General features: G+C 43.5%; 1 protein-coding gene across 1 annotated transcript in view; it reads right to left on the reverse strand.

Annotated features, from left to right (window-relative positions):
- The window catches only part of cox4i1 (cytochrome c oxidase subunit 4I1), a 209,859-nt gene extending 199,000 nt beyond the window's left edge, over positions 1-10,859 (reverse strand). Inside the window, exon 1 of the mRNA XM_077248194.1 lies at positions 10,856-10,859. The gene's annotated coding sequence lies outside the window, so the exon portion shown is untranslated. The remainder of the gene's footprint in view (positions 1-10,855) is intronic.
- Between the last annotated feature and the right edge of the window lie 7,604 nt (positions 10,860-18,463).

Below are 18,463 nucleotides of genomic sequence, written 5' to 3' on the forward strand. Positions count from 1 at the left end.
TCCTGCCCGTTGACTTCCCAGTAGAAGCATCGCTTGTATGTATATAATCTTTGTTTTGACTAAGTTAACTTTTAAGCATATTGATTTTGTGCTGTAAAAGTAATGTTCATGAAAGCTAGGTGGCTTAGCTAATTTCAGTATTTTGCTGTTTGTTTCCTAGTTTCACTCTCTCATCACTCGTCTCATATGTATGGATTCAGTACAATGTGGAGAAAATAAAACTGTATACAAAGAATTCAAGTTCCCTTTCGAGAGGTCTCTCCTATTGCGTAAGTAGCTTACGCTATGGGAAAACTCCTTTTCTCGAGAATATTGATGTCTCTCGAAGGCCGTGGAGGACCTCGGGCTCGATTGGTCTTCTCCCGAAGAACCAACCCGAAGCCGACTGGACGAGTGGTTTCTGCAGGGGCGCCAGCAGGCCCCTCGGCAAAGGCCTTCTCCTTTCTTCCCGGAAGAGAGCTACGAGCTCAGGCGATTCGCTGGCCGGGTCCCTACGTCACAGCGGCCCGCCCCTAGCCTGTATTCAGCCCATCTGTACACGCAGCGGCATGGGAAAACATTCCAGATATGCCGAAATGGGTGTTGAATATAATAAAGCACGGATACTCGCTCCAGTTCGCTCGCAGACCACCACGTTTTACGACTGTGGTCGAAACGAAAGTGAGAAAGGAGTGTTCGCATGTTCTACGCACCAAGGTGCGCAAATTAATAGAAAAGGGCGCTGTGGAAACTGTTTCCCCCTCTATGAGCCGGGCAGGTTTTTACAGCCGCTATTTTCTCGTCCCGAAAAAGGATGGCGGTCTCCGCCTCATCCTAGATCTCAGACACCTGAACAAAGCACTAATGATTCGCTCGTTCAGAATGTTAACAACCAAACATATCCTCGCGCAAGTACGCCCAGGAGATTGGTTTCTCTCAGTGGATCTGAAAGATGCTTACTTTCACATTCCAATAGCGCCTCATCACAGGCCTTTTCTGAGATTCGCTTTCGAGGGACAGTCTTACCAGTACACAGTACTTCCGTTCGGCCTGTCCCTGGCTCCCCGTACATTCACGAAATGTATTGATGCAGGACTTTCCCCCCTGAGACGAAGGGGAGTGCGAATACTGAATTATCTCGACGATTGGCTGGTCCTAGCACAATCAGAGAGTCAGTTAATAACACACAGATCTTGGATTATCAGCCATCTAGAATGCCTGGGTCTTAGAATCAATTTTGCAAAAAGTATACTATCTCCCAGCCAGAAGATTTCTTTCCTGGGAATAGTTCTAGACTCGATGCAAATGACAGCTCATCTCTCATCAGACCGCGCGCTCACAATCTGGCGCCTTGCAACATCATTCAGGGCGGGCGCGCGCGCCCCCGTCAAGCGGTTTCAGAGGATGCTGGGTCTCATGGCCTCAGCATCCCCCGTACTCCAGCTAGGATTGTTGCATATGCGTCCTCTCCATCGCTGGCTCAAGAGCCGCGTCCCTGCTCACGCGTGGCGTTCGGGCCACCTTTTAATCAGAGCGAACCACGGCTGTATAAAAGCCCTGACGCACAGGAAAGCCGCCGACTGGTACGATTCCACTGAGGCCAGACCTCCTCAGTCAGGCCAGCGGGATGATATTTCATCCCCGCCCCGATCTGTGGGCCCTTCATGCATGGCCCCTCAACGGGTTCCCAGGAACCTCACGAGTGGAGCGCTAAAAACCATCGCTGAGGCGCGGGCGCCCTCCACGAGACGCTTATATGCCCAAAAATGGAAAGTGTTCAGTGACTGGTGTAACGCCGAGGGCCTGAACCCTGAAACATGCGAGATTACGAACGTACTCGCTTCTCTACAAGGGCTTCTGGAGGCGGGCCGCTCCCCCTCCACGCTCAAAGTATATGTGGCGGCCATCACAGCGTCACACGACCCTGTGATGGAACGTCCATTGGGAAGAAACGACCTAATTATTCGTTTCCTAAGGGGCACTAGCAGGATGAACCCTTTCCGCCCCCCCTCAGTGCCGATCTGGGACCTAGCTACTGTCCTAGACGCCCTTAAAGGGCCCCCGTTCGAACCACTCCGAACCGTGCACCTTAAGCAGCTCTCGCTCAAAACTGCGCTCTTGCTGGCACTCGCCTCGGTCAAGAGAGTGGGCGATCTGCAAGCGCTTTCGGCAAGCGCTGCCTGCTTGGAATTCGGACCTAACGACTGCAGGGTCGTCCCTAGGCCAAAACATGGGTATATTCTCAAAGTGCTCACCACTCCCTTCAGAGCACAGGTTATCTCCCTAACTGCGCTATCGTTTCCAGCAGACGAACACGACGCTAACCTACTCTGCCCCGTTAGGGCTCTCAGAGTGTATTTGGAGCGTTCTGCCCCATTCAGACAGACAGACAGAACAACTGTTTGTATGCTTTGGCGGCCGTGCGAAGGGTTCCGCCGTTTCAAAGCAGAGAATCTCTCACTGGATAGTTTATGCCAAGGGACTTCAATGCCCCTGGGGAGTCAAAGCACACTCCACCAGGAGTGTGGCTTCTTCCTTGGCTTGGTCGAGCGGGATACCGATCGAGGATATTTGTGCGACGGCAGGCTGGGCCTCACCGTCCACATTTATCAGGTTTTACAACCTACAGGTCCCGACATTGCATTCCAATGTACTATCAGCATGATGCTAGTAGAACTGTGAGTTCGTATCTAGATTATGTATGTGCTTGTGTCACACTGAGCGCCTTCTGGCCGCTCTTTACTTTTTTCCCACATATAAAGCTCGCCTCTGCCGGCTAGTTGGATGATAACTTTGCTTTTTAGCTCAGGCATCTGCCTCTGGCTATCATAAGGCGAAGTTCAGCACGCACGGCGTTTTGCATGTTGTTCCCATAGCGTAAGCTACTTACGCAAAAGGAGAGACCTCTCGAAAGGGAACGACTCGGTTACTAACGTAACCTCGGTTCCCTGAGAGGAGGGAATGAGTATTGCGTAAGCTGCCGTGCTTGTGCTTGGTTAGTTCGCTTCAGTCGTTTTAACCTAAAGAACTCTCATGACGGGGCGCCCAATATATAGCTCTTGGCCACGCCCATCTTGGCGGGCTCTGACGCGCGTGGGCGTGAGGCGCGCTCATTGGTCGCGCATTCAGAGTCGCCCCGTCATTGGTTCGAGCAAGTTGCCGCAGCACAGCCAATGACCGAGCTCCTTCGCTCATTGCTGTCTGCTGTGCAGCTGCAATGCGTTTTACATAAAGACTTCAATATTCTCGAGAAAAGGAGTTTTCCCATAGCGTAAGCTACTTACGCAATACTCGTTCCCTCCTCTCAGGGAACCGAGGTTACGTTAGTAACCGAGTGGATTTCTTCATGTTTATGAATAGAGAGAGTTTAGCTCACTGTTTAGTTGTAGTTGTTACACCTCAGCGAGAACAGTACACTAACATTTAGTGAAAGAAAAGAAATGCAGCTATTAAGTTTAAACATAGAACAAGAACAAAAAACAACAGTATTAACAAAACACCTTTAACAAACCCTATTGGGGATAGAATAACTCTGATTATTAGGTTTTAACACAAAATCAAACAAAAAAATATGAACTGATGCTCTGGCAGATAAGTTTCATATTCAGTTCTTATAACTTACAGCCTCTTCATTGTTTCATGGCAGTAATCATGCTGTTTTGTCACATTTTGTCTGCGATGTCATCCAGCGTTCTATCTTGAGAGTCGAATCTTGTCTTTAAGGAGTTAATCGCCTGCAGCAACGCTGCATTGGAGATTTCACACTCGTCTGGTTTTACCTTTTTTGAGGAGTTTTGGTTGGAGTAATGTGAGAAGCATCCCGTCGTCTTTCTTTTGGGTTCTCTCGTCCGTAATTATGATCCATTTCCATGGGTACACTTTGGGCTCTGTTTGCTGAATGACCCTGGGCCATGTTCCCGTCAAAGTTTACTCTTTCAATTTAGAGCCTATATCAAAAACAAATTAATGCAATAGTAACGTGTTTAATTGGTCACTTAAGTTTCTGAGACTGGTTTATGAGAAGGTGGCAATAAAAAGTACAAATTGAAATATATGGCGTTATTTTTTAGTCAAAAGTTATGAGCGTGTAAAACATGCTCACGAGCACATTATGTTATTTCACATGCGCAAAAATGAACCTTCAGCTGGCATGATAAAAGTACTCGCGCACAAATTCAACAACCGAGAGGTGTACAGGTAGTTGCGAGCGAGCGCCTGGCATACTCTCATAGGTTAACTCTGCTTGTACAGTGGAATCCTGCTCGCGCGCAGCGGGCTTCTGCTCGCGGACTGCTGTTTTGCTCGCGCAGTGGATTTCTGCTCGCTCAGCTGATTTCTGCTCCCTCGAGTCTACATGACTTTTGACAATTTGGGGGCGGAACCAAGGAGGGCACTGACCCTCTTATGATTGGTCACTTTAATCGTAATCACAACCACAGGGACATCTTTGTACTTTGATTGACAGCTCTCATTACAGGAAGCAGTTTTTTTTATTTTATTGAAATATCAAGATTTACAGACAAACATGGCTGCATAACTTCCTTTTCTTTAAAATAGGATACAAGGACAATATAGTCAGAGGGAGCAGCTCTTAATACAACAAGAATATAAATGTAGTCTTAGTACAAAAATAAAGATATTTGTAAGCAAAATAAACATTTTAATAAATAAACGGTAAGGAATTATAATATAACATGACATAAGGGGAGAATTCAGTCTTTGTTCATCCATTTATCTTAGTTGGGAAGTATTTTAGGGTATCATATATTTTTTGTGCTTTAGGACCTTTCAAAGTTTTTAAGGATTTTATATAAAGTTTAAATTCATTTAAAAAAAAAAAAAAAAAAAAAAAACTCCGTCAGATCCTTTGACTCTGACTTCCTGTAATGAGAGCTGTCAATCAAGGTACAAAGATGTCCCTGTGGTTGTGATTACGATTAAAGTGACCAATCATAAGAGGGTCAGTGCCCTCCTTGGTTTCCGCCCCCAAATTGTCAAAAGTCATGTAGACTCGAGGGAGCAGAAATCAGCTGAGCGAGCAGAAATCCACTGCGCGAGCAAAACAGCAGTCCCCGAGCAGAAGCCCGCTGCGCGCGAGCAGGATTCCACTGTACAAGCAGAGTTAACCTATGAGAGTATGCCAGGCGCTCGCTCGCAGCTACCTGTACACCTCTCGGTTGTTGAATTTGTGCGCGAGTACTTTTATCATGCCAGCTGAAGGTTCATTTTTGCGCGTGTGAAATAACATAATGTGCTCGTGAGCATGTCTTACACGCTCATAACTTTTGACTAAAAAATAACGCCATAGAAATAGTTCTGCCAGAGCTCAGCAAAACATGTGCGCCTAGCTCGCCATCTTGGCGGAAGTCTCCTACTGATAAAATTAGCTGACACCTGCAAAATCAATGATGTATATGGCGGGATTCACGCTCGTGCACAGTGTTGCTAATAAACTGGATGTAATTTAAGTTCTGTTGCTTTTATATGAAAATAAATATAATGAACAATACACCCAAAGTACTTGTTATTTAATTCCATTCCAAATAAGTGTTTATCAATCATTTTTTCTTTAATACAGACATAGGCTATGTGTTTTTTTTATATATATATATAATAAAATGACATTGCATAACCCATAGAGATCGCACTGTCCGAGAGTTTGGGAATATTCACACATAACACATACACATAAAACATGATATCCGAGTTTTAAAATCAAACATTTTAAAAGAGAACAATAGGCCTATTTCACAAAATGGCAACCGTAACCGGAAGTAGGGTAACAATTCTTCCGGTCGCGCCACCGACATCTACGATCCCCATTCATTCTTGTACATTCTTCATAAAATGGACTGTGAACAGCATGTTTTTTCTCAGTCATTCATGTACTTGCCAAAAGTACATATTTGATGTTCTCCATTTTGTTGACATTTTTCAGGGAGATGTGAAACGATCAAAATTGGACAAAGGTTACAAATTCTTTTTTGAGCAATTTATTCTTGATTACCAAGGTATGTATTATTTACGATAGGGAATTTACAATTTATCTTTTATTGGTTTTATGGATGAATTTCAAAGCGGTGTAATAAAACAATTCACCATGTTTTTATGTGTATTTGGACACTTCAGTCTCAAATATTATCGCAGGGACAGTGGTAATTAGGGCCAGATGTTATAGGTCATTAAGAAACCACATCAACTTGAGGTAAATACATACTGGATTTAGCTAATGATGAATGATGTATTTTTTGATAACCAAGATAAATGTATTACTTGTATCAGTATTAATAGTAACAGGAGCTAAAGTTAGAAGAAAAAAACAATGTTCCTGTAACAATGTTCAGGGAAGAAGGAGGCGGGAACCGGCGAACAATCAATATATACTTTATTTAAAATAAAATAAACAAACTAAAATACCGCCAGCAGCCCCGATCGCGGACGACTGCTGGCTTACCCAAAATAAACATAACGGCCAGCAGCCCCTCGCGGACGACTGCTGGCTAAACTAAAACACAAAAACCAAACACAACTAAAACACAGGCCTGTTCCTCTCTCGATCTCCAACGTCGTCGCTCCCACCTTTATGCGTCCGCTCCTCCGTGAGAGATGCGAGACCGGTGTGCTTCACAGGTGCTGCTCATTAGCAATCGCACCACCGGCCTCGCGCCGTTCTCTCACGTCCCTCGGCCGTCCTGTTCGCCACAGTTCCATTCATTAAAATGGCATTGCACATGATGACACCTACTATATCAATCTACACCTACAAAATCAATAAATAAATAGAAATGATGTCTGATTGTATGTGTGATATCTAGTGGCTTAAAAAAAAAAAATCATATTATTTAGTTGTCCAGGAGAGTGCAACGATCGTACACTAGATTATGGCTCATTTTCATGTCATCACCCTGAATGAAACTAAAAATTGTACATCTTTACACTGAATTCAATTTAACTTTGCTATTTTATCTAAACATGAAAATAATGAAATTATGCCAAATAAATAATAAAAAACGAATTTTACACTAATGATATTACGTTTTAAAAAATATTTTTACAAAAACATATTTTTGTATGTCCCCAAAAAATCCCAGTGTACACCCTAAATGAACAACACACAAAAGTTAAATAAAGATGTGAAATATATGAGTCTTTCTGTTACTTTCAGATCACGCTTGAATCTAACTATCCACCTCAAATGGCAGCTTATACTTGTGCTGCTGGAAAAAGTTTGTGCAACCACCTGGTTGCACTACTTTGCCAGACAGCACATTACAGTACATTAGGAACCAAAAATGTCTCAGCTGCCCTTGCTTGCACAAGCAAACAGCAGACCTGGCATACACTCAAAAAAATGATTTGTTGGACTTACATAAAAAAAGAGTGTCAAGTGGTTCCACGTAAGTGTGTTAAGTAGTTTCTACAAGTAACAATTCAGTTGAATGAAGAAAATAAATTCTGGTAAAGTTGACAAAACATTTTTTAGTACATACAACCCATTCAGATGTGTCACTACTGCATTTTAGTTATATGTATATTTTACTTAGTAATGTTATGTTACAATTATGAACTTTAAATACGTAAGGTGAACTTTTTTTTAATTAATTTTATTAACTTTGTATTTGCTCTACAAGTGTAAAACTTAAATAATCAAGCATATTTTTAGAAACAAAATGAATTTATTTTTTTTGTAGGGTTTTGCAATATACAACTGCTAAAAACTGTAAAAAAAACTTCAATTTCACAGTTCCTTTGAAACAAATACAATACAAGATCAATAATTTAACAGTAAACATTCGAAGGTCTTTTAAAGTGCAACTGGCTTCAAGAATTTGTAAGTCTTGCTTATAAAAATATTACACAAATGGAATGTCTGTTGAAATCAAGCAGCATGCCCTAAAATACTGCTAAACTCGAGTTGTGATCTTTATAATCAACAGTAAAAGTAACATTAAAACTGACCTCTATTTTTGTAAACCACAAACAGCTTAAATAACTGTTTAAAAAACAAAAATAAAAATAAAAACGTGTCAATAGTCAACATTCCTACAATGTTCAACTGCCTGTAATGCAATTTAACTTCAAGTTTTTTTTTTCCAAGACAGGCAGCCTATCACAAAATGCTACAGTGCTCAATTTTTGATATTTCAAATCATTTAAGCCATTGGTAAAGAACATTTTAAAACTGACCTCTATTTTTGTAAACCACAAACAGCTTAAATAACAGAGTTTGGAAACTTGGAAAAATGAAAGCAAAGTTTGTTCAAGACAGGCAGCATGTCACAAAATGCTACAGTGCTCAATTTTTGATATTTCAAATCGTTTGAGGTATTGGTAAAGAAAAGATTGAAACTGGCTTCTAAATTTTTGTTAACAACCGCAAACAAGTTTAACTTCAGTTCTTACAAACAATAAACAGTCTTCTCAAGCAAGCCAGCATGCCTCAAAATGCTGCAGAACTCGATTTAAAATTTTGGTGCCATCAACAAAGATAACATTAAAACTGGCCCCTAATTTTAAAACCAGAAACAATTTAAGTCACAGCTCTTCACAAAAAAAATAAATCGTATATTCATTCTGGACAAATGAAAGAAATCAAGATGTACTGATTCAACCAACAAGTTTGTTCTTGAGAACCTGTATTTTGTGTGACAGTTTCTGTGCGTCAAGCCCAGCAACACTTTCTGGAAAAACTCAAAAGTATACTTCAGGTTTGAAGGATAACTGAGATTCAAGCAGTATATGAGTCCCAAAAGAAGAGCACAAGCCTTGGTGACGTGGCCAAGATCGTGAAGAACTTTCACTCCTTCAACAATCAGTCCAACATCCGATGGTGGGTCACAGGCTTCTGCATCTTCAGGTTTGATGATGTAAATTCCAATTACAGTATTGGCCGTGTCTCTCTCGGAATCCTCAAAGTCTGTGTCCTACAAAACACAAAAACAGTAACACTATTCAGTCACTTTAACTGCATCAAATGCAGGTTGTAAATTTAACACCACTTAGTAATACATCTAGAAAAAGCAAATAATCTGAGAATTCTGTATCAACTGTCCATTCCTTAATGCTTCACATCACTGACTTGCATTAATCTGTGCAAGCACTCGGTGAAGAGTGTGAAGCAAAGATCATTGTAGCCAATCACAGTCATCTGTCAAGCTTGTGAACCAAAGTCAGTACTTTTGACAACGCCAAGTTAAATATATTTTGTGTATTTAGATTTCTTGACTATATTATGTGGATTTCGCCCATATATGACCCCTGTATTGTATCGTCTAGTGATTGGGTGGGTACTCTAAATATTCACAAAAGACTGCCTGAGAACACTTACTGCATACTCCTTCATGAGGTTTTCATAGTCTTCATTAAGATACACAGAAAGTGCTCGGAGAATGCAAGCTCTCCGAGTTGAGATGGTATCATTCTGTAGAATAGTAGAGACATTAAGTATAGACAATGGCAAAACACCGTACCAAAGTGGACATTATTTACAAGCATCATAAATACAGATAACAAACCTCGTCAATGGTAGCCATCAGTTTCCACATTTTTTGTCCTGCAATTCCTCCTTTTCTCCGGTAGATGCTGGCCAGCTTGCTTGTGTAACCATCCAGTTTAGACATAAATGTTTGAATTAGTGGGACAGTAGTGATTCGAGTGAACTCAGCAGCAATCTGCAGATTTAAGACACGTAAGATTATAGTAAGGATAGCTTTCATGTTTAAAAATATATTCAGGGTCATTTATTGACATCTGAACACAAAAGCATTTAGGCTAACTCTGCATGGACATGAGTAACTAAAGCACAATTAGACATAAGGGAAATTAATTACCATTTGTTTCACCACTTAAAACTATTAAAGAAATAAATAGTTATACAATCATATTTACCTCATGTTCACAAAACAGCGCTGGCCATCTACTTTTGAAGTCAACAATGAAGGGCATCTCTTCAATTACTTCATGTCTTCAGTAGACAAAGGTTTTCTCCATTTTGTGTTTAATAATTTGATGGTTGTCCCTTTTCTGAACCTCAGACAGCAATGCCAGTCGCTCTTCCTCTAGGCTTTGTTTGTTCTCTCCAGCTGGATAATCAGGATAGAAATTGACTTCAGCCTTCTTTGGCTTTTTGACTTGGTTTGGACTTGTATTTTCACCATGTTTGTGTTTTAAAGAATTTAGCTTTACTTCAGAACAGCCAGCTGCTCGTAGTGTACGCCGATAATTCGCCATCTTCCACTGTAGACGGATTTTCCAGCCATAGAACCCACCAACTGATCCTTTTTCCTGTAGGCATCGATGCTTTGTAATCAGCGCTTTCGCAACCTCTTCATATTCTTCAACCCTAGGGTACACTTTGTACTTCACTACTTCTGCAGACAAGGATTTCAGAATTTCTGATTTTAGTTTAGGCTTTGAGTCCATGTTAAGTAAAGTACCATCATTCAAGAACTCTTCGTGGGCTTTCTGCAGTTCCAGCTCTACCTCATAGGGAAACTTAGGGATCGGAAAGTTAGTTGGCCAGGTTTCATTCCTCAGCGTTGTGGATGAAGACAGCTCAGAAGTTGAGGGAGAAGCAACATCTGATGTTGTTTGAGAAACTGACAGGCAAGATGGTGACGGAGATGAAGTTGATGAGCGTATATCAGTGTCCGCAGAAGAGAGAGAACAGACATCATATGCACTTTGTGATAACACTTTAACTGTTCCATTGTCCTGGAGATCCAAAGTTGAGGTAAGATTCAAGAAATCATCAAAGTCAGTATCAAGATACTGCAGCCTGAAATCTCCTGTGACACCACATTGTTTCCTAATCTCAGATTTAAACTCTTCAATAGATTTGGGTATTGCAGAGGGCAGCGTCAATTTCAATGAATTACTATCGCCTAGAACAATCTTTAATTTTGCTGGATCAGTCATTTTCTGTTTGATCAATCACTCTGAAAGAGAAAAAAGAAAACTGGTCAAGCAGCATGTATGTACCTTTTCAAGGTAACCATCTTTATAGTCACAGAGAGGATAACGGTCTGCCAATTCACCCAGCTCTATAAACGAAACATCCCTTGGACGTGGTTCCAATTCAAAGGATCGATAGTGTTCATTGTACCAGGAATGTAACTTTCTTGCTATAAAAGCAATTCCATCTTTCAAAACACAAATCTGAACAATTTCTGCAAAATCAGGCAACCCACTGATTGTTCCATGCACAATGATCATACCCTTTGTATACTTTATGCCATTAGAAAATACTGTCTGAGCTAAATTAACAGAAGTGTTCGGGTATCTTTGATTAAAGGTGTAAGCAACGGCTTCATGAAGCACATCGACAGGGACAGTTGAAATGCGTGTAACCTCTACAGACAATTCATCACACCGGCCTGACTGCATAAATTGACCAACCATGAGTTGATGTTTCCTGGCCAAAGTCTTGGTGATATTTTTGAAACAGTTAGTGTGCCTAGCTACTCGTTTAAAAAAACTGTGCTTGGCTTCGAATCTCATTGTCCAGAATGAAACAGGTGGACCAAAGAGATGGATCATCACTGGATAATGTTCCAGAAAGTGATGTTTTGGCAAAAGCTTTCTTTCTGGAAAAAGTACTTGGAACAGATTGCGGTGTTCAGATATTTTGCTCTCCAAGTATGCAACAGACTCAGTAGTATGCACAGGACACACAACAAGTTCAACAATGTCTTTCAGGAGAAGAAGGAGTTCCCAAGCAGGTTCAACCTGAGGTATACGTTTTCCAACAATTAATGGTATTAGCCGCAGCAAACACCAATTCTCATGTGCATTTCCCCCAATAGTTTTTTTCCTTGAAAAAGTGAGTGGAAGCACATGAGGGCGATTGGTTTTATCTCCCCACTTGAATGGGAATTCCTGAATCAGCTTATTAAGTTGATCAAAGGTGAAATATTTCTTCTTTGTAAATATTTCAAAGCATCCAGCCAACTCAACAGGCACTATACCTTCTAGGAGATCATGGGCCACATCTGGCGGAAAACCTGCAGTAACTCTAAAGTATGAGAGGTTCTCAGATAAAGGACAAGCTTTTTTTACACCGCAACATGCTACTCCTTTCTTACATGCACCTGCTACATGTTCATCATGCTGCTCTTCATATCTGAGAGGAAAAACACCATCTCTGACCTCCTTTGACTGAGTTTCTGTGCGTGTAGCAGTGCAAAACCTACAAAAATATTCCCCTGAAAAATTCTCAACAAAACCTGCTAATGCATGTGCACCAAGACTGTCTGCAACCACATACTGGACTGTGCCTCTGATAAATGTATTCAAGTGATTGACAAACATACCCTGTTGCTCTAAAGTGATGAGATCGTTCACAAGAGGCTCAAAAAATTTTCTATAGCCATAAGCCTTCACATCATCACTTTTACATAGCAGAGCGAGATGAATTGAGGACAACGATGAACTACAGCCTGGTGGTAAGTTCCCTAAGATCCAATAAACCGCACAGATCTTATGCTTTTTGTGTGACGTTCCTAATGGATTACACAGCTCAAAGTCATCTATGTACAGACACAAGGAGAGTCTGAGCTCAGTCCCTGAGAGAAACTCATTATCTTTAAAGTGCTGACCATCTTTGAAAGATCTGTAAGATCCATCATTTATGATTTGCAGCCCTGTATGAGCACCAACAACTTTATCAAGTATGTCTTTCTGATTAAGCAGTTGTTATAATGATTTTAGGATGGGTATGTATTGGAAAGATCTATTTTTTTCAGACTGAAGAATCATTTCAACAGGTTCAATTACTTAAAAATGTTCCCTGTAATATTTCATGCGCTTGAAAGCAGTGGCTAAAGGACCATCTTTTGAAGTAGCGCTCAACAGAGGATTGGATGATGACAAAGAACTGATAAGCTCTTTTATGACCAGCTGATCTACATGAAGATCATGTTACTGAAAGGTATCAAGAATAACTTGCGTCGATACGGATCCTGATGCAGAACTAATCAAGTACTGCAAATCTGTGATAAGTTCATCAATAGCATTACTAGGAACATGAAAATAATTTTCAAGTTTTAACAAAATGGATGCAAATTTTATCTCTATGGTTTTGGACAAATCTTGTCCTCCTGTGACCATTTCAACACTACCTGAAACATCTACATTTTCCTCTTCAGCTGGCAATGGATCTTCAATGAATTCCTGAGTACCACTTTCTCTAACGACCCCTGTTCCCTTTCAAGGGAACTCGAGCTGCGTTGAGACGCGGTGGGAACGCTCTGCGTGATTGCGTCGTGAAGCACGTGTATAATCAGTCCAATGGAAGAGCGAGACGTCATAGGCGGTGACGTCATAGACCAGGAAGCTATAAAGCACACCAGAAAACAGACCGCGACAGCTTCTGTTGCCTTCAGCAAGCGATCTGTGTATTCTGTCCTTGTCATATTTATTGTTGTCTGTCAAGTTGCAATATATATATATATTATGGCAAAAGAGAGCAAGCAGCTTTTGTGTTGTTCCCTGCCCACTTTATATCACGGGTGGGGACACACACATCAGCTTTTTGTTACTATTTGGGAGTGGAGCATGCCACAGTCAGTTCTCGAGGGGGCTGACTGTGAGCATTGCGAGAAACTGTCCGTGAGGACGCTCCGCTCCCGCCGGGCGTTCTTCGAGGAGGACGGTTCGGTTCGCGCTCCCCACGCGGGTCCCGCTGTTGGCCATGCACGGCGGCGACTCGCATTTTGGGGTTCGCAAACGGATCTGACAGCGGGGGTTGGGACGGGCTCTGCCCTATCTCAGCGTTCACCTGCCAGATCCAGTGCTGGCGATTTCCAGTTCCGAGGAATTGGTATCGTTAGTGTTTTGTTTAGAAAAAGAGAACAAAACAAATAAAGATATTAAGAAAAGGCAGATGTTTGAGTTTTCAATAAATGAATAAATAAGTCAGCTCATAACTCTGTTGAATAAAGAGGAGCTTTAAAAGGAGGTTTATCTAGTGTTGTTGCTAGTTAAATATTTTCTGGCCAGCTGAACTTTATGAGAGTGAAAATAAGGAGTTTATTAGATGAAATAAATCTAAAAACAGAAAAACTCTATCTCAGCCTCCTCGTCGGGGACTGCCGTTTTTCCCTATCTCCACACCACACTGAGGTGTCAAGATCGTGGAATAAGTCGGTTTCTATTTTATGTGTTTAATGCCCTACGTCTAACTATAGTAATGCTATGGGTATTAAGTATCATGGTATGACAGTGCCTCGGGTTAAAGAGACGCTTGCTAGCTTTCTCTCTCCCGTGTCGGCGTCATAATTTTTAACCCCGACGTTACCCACCAGCCATCTAAATAAAAATTTTTTTAGGCAACGCTGGTGGGTAAATTATAAAGACATGGATGAATGTGAGGTTGTCAGCACTGACGCTATTCGAGAATTGCGTCGTGCAAAAACAGATAAACTATACTGGGGAGGGACGGTTTCGAGAAATCGTTTCTCCTCTGCGTCCTCTGGGTGGCGACTCTCTGAGGAGGGTCGCACACGGCCAGTTCGGTTGTTTTCCTGCTGGTGGCCACGGACTGATATATATATATATATATATATATATATATATATATATATATATATATATATATATACACGTTTTTCTGATTTAAAAGTAAAGAAAAATAAGATAAAATTATGTCTGTTCTTCTGGATGCTCCACTTTCAAGAAACTAAGAATAAACCGTTCAGCGGCGTTCCAGAGGTTTCTTCCTCACCAATCTATGTTCCTGAGACTGCTGGGCGGAGCAGTCTCAGTCTACTAAGCTCCTCGCAGCACAGCGAGCATCGCCATTTGGGCTCCTCCACAATCAAAGGGGACTTGGGTGGCGGTAGCAGTCTAGCCAGTTAGAGATATGCAAGATCTGAGGACTATTTTATCTCTAAAAAAGCTTGGACAATAGGAAGCCCTGATGCCGAGGCTATCAGGCTTCTAAAGGGTGGTCCCCTCCGGGGTAGGGATGGTTTTTGAGAAAATCGTTTCTCCTCGGCGCCCTCTGGGGTGCGACTCTCTGAGGAGGGTCGCAGCGCTGCCAGTTCGGTTTTCCTGCCGGTTTGCCGTTCAGGACACCAAGGTGTCAGTGTCCCCAAACGATCCTCCGAGGGGGGTCGTAGAGCAGTCAGTTCGGTTTCCCTGCCGGTTCGCCGTTTCAGGGTGCCGAGGTGCCTGCTTTTTCCAATGATCCTCCGAGGAGGGTCATTGGAACTAAGTTATTTAAAGGGAGGCAAGATCTGAGGACTGTCATCTCTAATAAAGCTTCTGAGGGCTCCTCCGGGGCAGGGACGGTTTTGAGAAATCGTTTCTCCTCGGCGCCCTCTGGGGTGCGACTCTCTGAGGAGGGTCGCAGCGCTGCCAGTTCGGTTGTTCCCTGCCGGTTCACCGTTCAGGGCACCGAGGTGTCAGCGTCCCCATACGATCCTCCGAGGAGGGTCGTAGAACGGTCAGTTCGGTTGTTCCCTGCCGGTTCGCCGCTTCAGGGCACCGTACTGACTGTTCAACCAAATCCAGAGGCCAGTCTTGAGAGACTGGTTCCCCTAGTAGAATTTCTGGCAGCGTGGAAACTACTGCCACATATTTCTCGGTGGGTCCTGCACACTATAGAAAAGGGTTCAGAATTCGGTTCTTGTCCGCCCAGATTTCTAGGGGTCCTCCCCACTGTGGTGGACCCCGAGCAGGCTTTGGTTATGGAGCAGGAAGTACTGACACTTCTGCAAAAGGAGCTGTAGAAGGGGTTCCTCCTCCCGGCAGACAGTCAGGGTTTTACTGCCATTACTTCATTGTTCCGAAAGAGGATGAGGGGTTGCGTCCTACTCTAGACCTGCGTCAATTAAACAGCATATTATGCTTACGCTAAATATGATTGTGTCACAGATTCAGTCCGAGGACTGGTTTGTCACAATAGAGTTAAAGGACGCTTACTTATCTATCCATCCTCATCACAGGAGGTTCCTGAGGTTTGCTTTCAGGGGCGAAGCATACCAGTATCGGGTTCTTCCATTCGGCCTAGGTTATCACCCCACACCTTTTACAATATGCGTGGATGCAGCTCTGGCTCCTCTGAGATTCCAGGGCATTCGCGTATTAAATTATATCGACGATTGGTTGATTTTTAGCTCAGTCCGAGCTTTTGGCAGTTCAACATCGAGATGTCGTTCTGTCCCACATAAGGAGGTTGGGGTTGCGGCTCAACACCAAAAAGAGTGTACTCCTCCCAGCTTGAGGACCACTTTCTAGGTGTATTATGGGATTCGACAACAATGCAAGCACGTCTGTCTCCTGCACGTATTTCTGCGATTCTCACAGCCGTAAAGAATGTAAAACTAGGTCAGTCACTCACTGCAAACAGTCTCTGAGACTGTTGGGGCTCATGGTAGTTGCGTCTAACGTAGTTACTTTTGGCCTTCTGTACATGAGACCCCTGCAGTGGTGGCTCGGGACCAAGGGGTTTTCTCCGAGGGGAAATCCGTTTTTCGCATGATCAAGGTCACGCGGCTATGCCTTCGTGCCTCGGTCATGTGGAAGAAACCTTGGTTCCTCGCCCAGGGCCCAGTGCTGGGTGCTTCTTGTCGACGCGTCACGCTATCGACGGATGCTTCCCTCACAGGATGGGGGGGCGGTCATGAGTGGCCGCTCGGTGAACGGTCTTTGGCTGGGGCTCATGGCAGTTGCGTCCAACGTAGTTACTTTTGGCCTTCTGTACATGAGACCCTTGCAGTGGTGGCTCGGGACCAAGGGGTTTTCTCCGAGGGGAAATCCGTTTTCGCATGATCAAGGTCACGCGGCTATTCCTTCGTCCCTCGGTCATGTGGAAGAACCTTGGTTCCTCGCCCAGGCCCAGTGTTGGGGGCTTCTTGTCGACGCATAATGCTATCGACGGATGTTTCCCTCACAAGTCGGGGGCAATCATGAGTGGTTGGTCGGCGAAGGGTCCGGACAACACACTGATGGTCTCGTATATCAGAGCAGATATCCTGTTGAGGCAGGGGCTGTGGCCCGGGGAATGGAGACTTCACCCCGAGGTGGTGGAGCTTCTTAGGGAGAACTTCGGTCAAACTACAAGTCGACCTTTCGCATCGCTTGTACAATGCATTGCCCTTGTGTTTCTCCCTCACGCATCCAGCTCCGCTTGAACTGGATGTAATGTAATAGGTGTGGTTGCCACTACACCTATACGCTTTTCCCGATATCTTTGCTCCTGGGAGCTCTGGAGTTGTGGATACTGTGGGCTCGGCCTCTGAGGGGGCCCAGCTCATAGATTCAGGTTTTTCGACCGAGGTCGTGGAGACCATACTCCAGTCTAGAGCTCCCTCCACGAGAAGACTAATATGCTGTTCTCTGCCTGGTGCAGAGAACGCCTTCTGAATCTCGTTTCTGCCCTTTTTGGTACAGTACTTGATTTCTGTAATGAATGTTTCTTTGCTGGGCTATCTCTGAGGAGAGATCCCTAATTTCGTCTTCTCCGTGGTACATGAGGCTGAGGCCTGCACGTACTTGGTTTTGCACCTGGTTGGTGGTAGTATTTCTTCAGCCCAGATCGGGTTGTATTTCCTGTCCGGGCTTTGGATGCTTAGGTCCACAGAGCTGCTCAGTGGCGTTTATCAGAACAATTATTTGTCTGCTTCGGGTAACCTAAGATTGGTTTCCCTGCATCTAAACAGATAATGAGCAAGTGGGTAGTTGAGGCTATCTCACTTGCTTATGAAGCGGCCGGACAGCGTTCACCTGTGGCTGTTCAGGCCCATTCTACTAGGAGTATGGCTGCCTCTAGGCTTTAATTTCGGGTGTTTCCCTTCAGGATATTTGTAATGCGGCAGGCTGGTCCTCACCTCTTACATTTGTCAGATTTTATGACCTACACCTCTCCACTCCCGGGGCTAGGTTGCTTGCTTCTAGTGTGCGCAAGGACTTCACACAGAACGGGCATTTGTCTTATGGCGTAGTGGGTATGGGGTTCCCACCGCGTCTCAACGCAGCTCGAGTTCCCTTGAAAGGGAACGTCTCAGGTTACGTATGTAACCCTGGTTCCCTGAGAGGGAACGAGACGCTGCGTTCTCCCGCCATACTTCCTGCATGCCCTGATCGACTTGCTTCAGGCTATTTCAGAAGCTGTCGCGGTCTGTTTTCTGGTGTGCTTTATAGCTTCCTGGTCTATGACGTCACCGCCTATGACGTCTCGCTCTTCCATTGGACTGATTATACACGTGCTTCACGACGCAATCACGCAGAGCGTTCCCACCGCGTCTCAACGCAGCGTCTCGTTCCCTCTCAGGGAACCAGGGTTACATACGTAACCTGAGACGTTTTTAAGTCCTGAAGAGAATAAGGATTGTGCTTCCTATTCTTATGGGACATAAACGTGCCATACACATTTGTCTGAAAAGAACAGTGCTCAAACATACAAGGCACTGTCTCACTGTTTTTTAGGTGGTTATGGATGTGACTAAAATACTCTCGTTCTGACGCTATATCGCGGCAAGAA

Source organism: Siphateles boraxobius, unplaced genomic scaffold (assembly GCF_051911475.1).
Source record: "Siphateles boraxobius isolate OS27281-9 unplaced genomic scaffold, OSU_SipBor_1 30, whole genome shotgun sequence".
Lineage (NCBI taxonomy): Eukaryota > Metazoa > Chordata > Actinopteri > Cypriniformes > Leuciscidae > Siphateles > Siphateles boraxobius.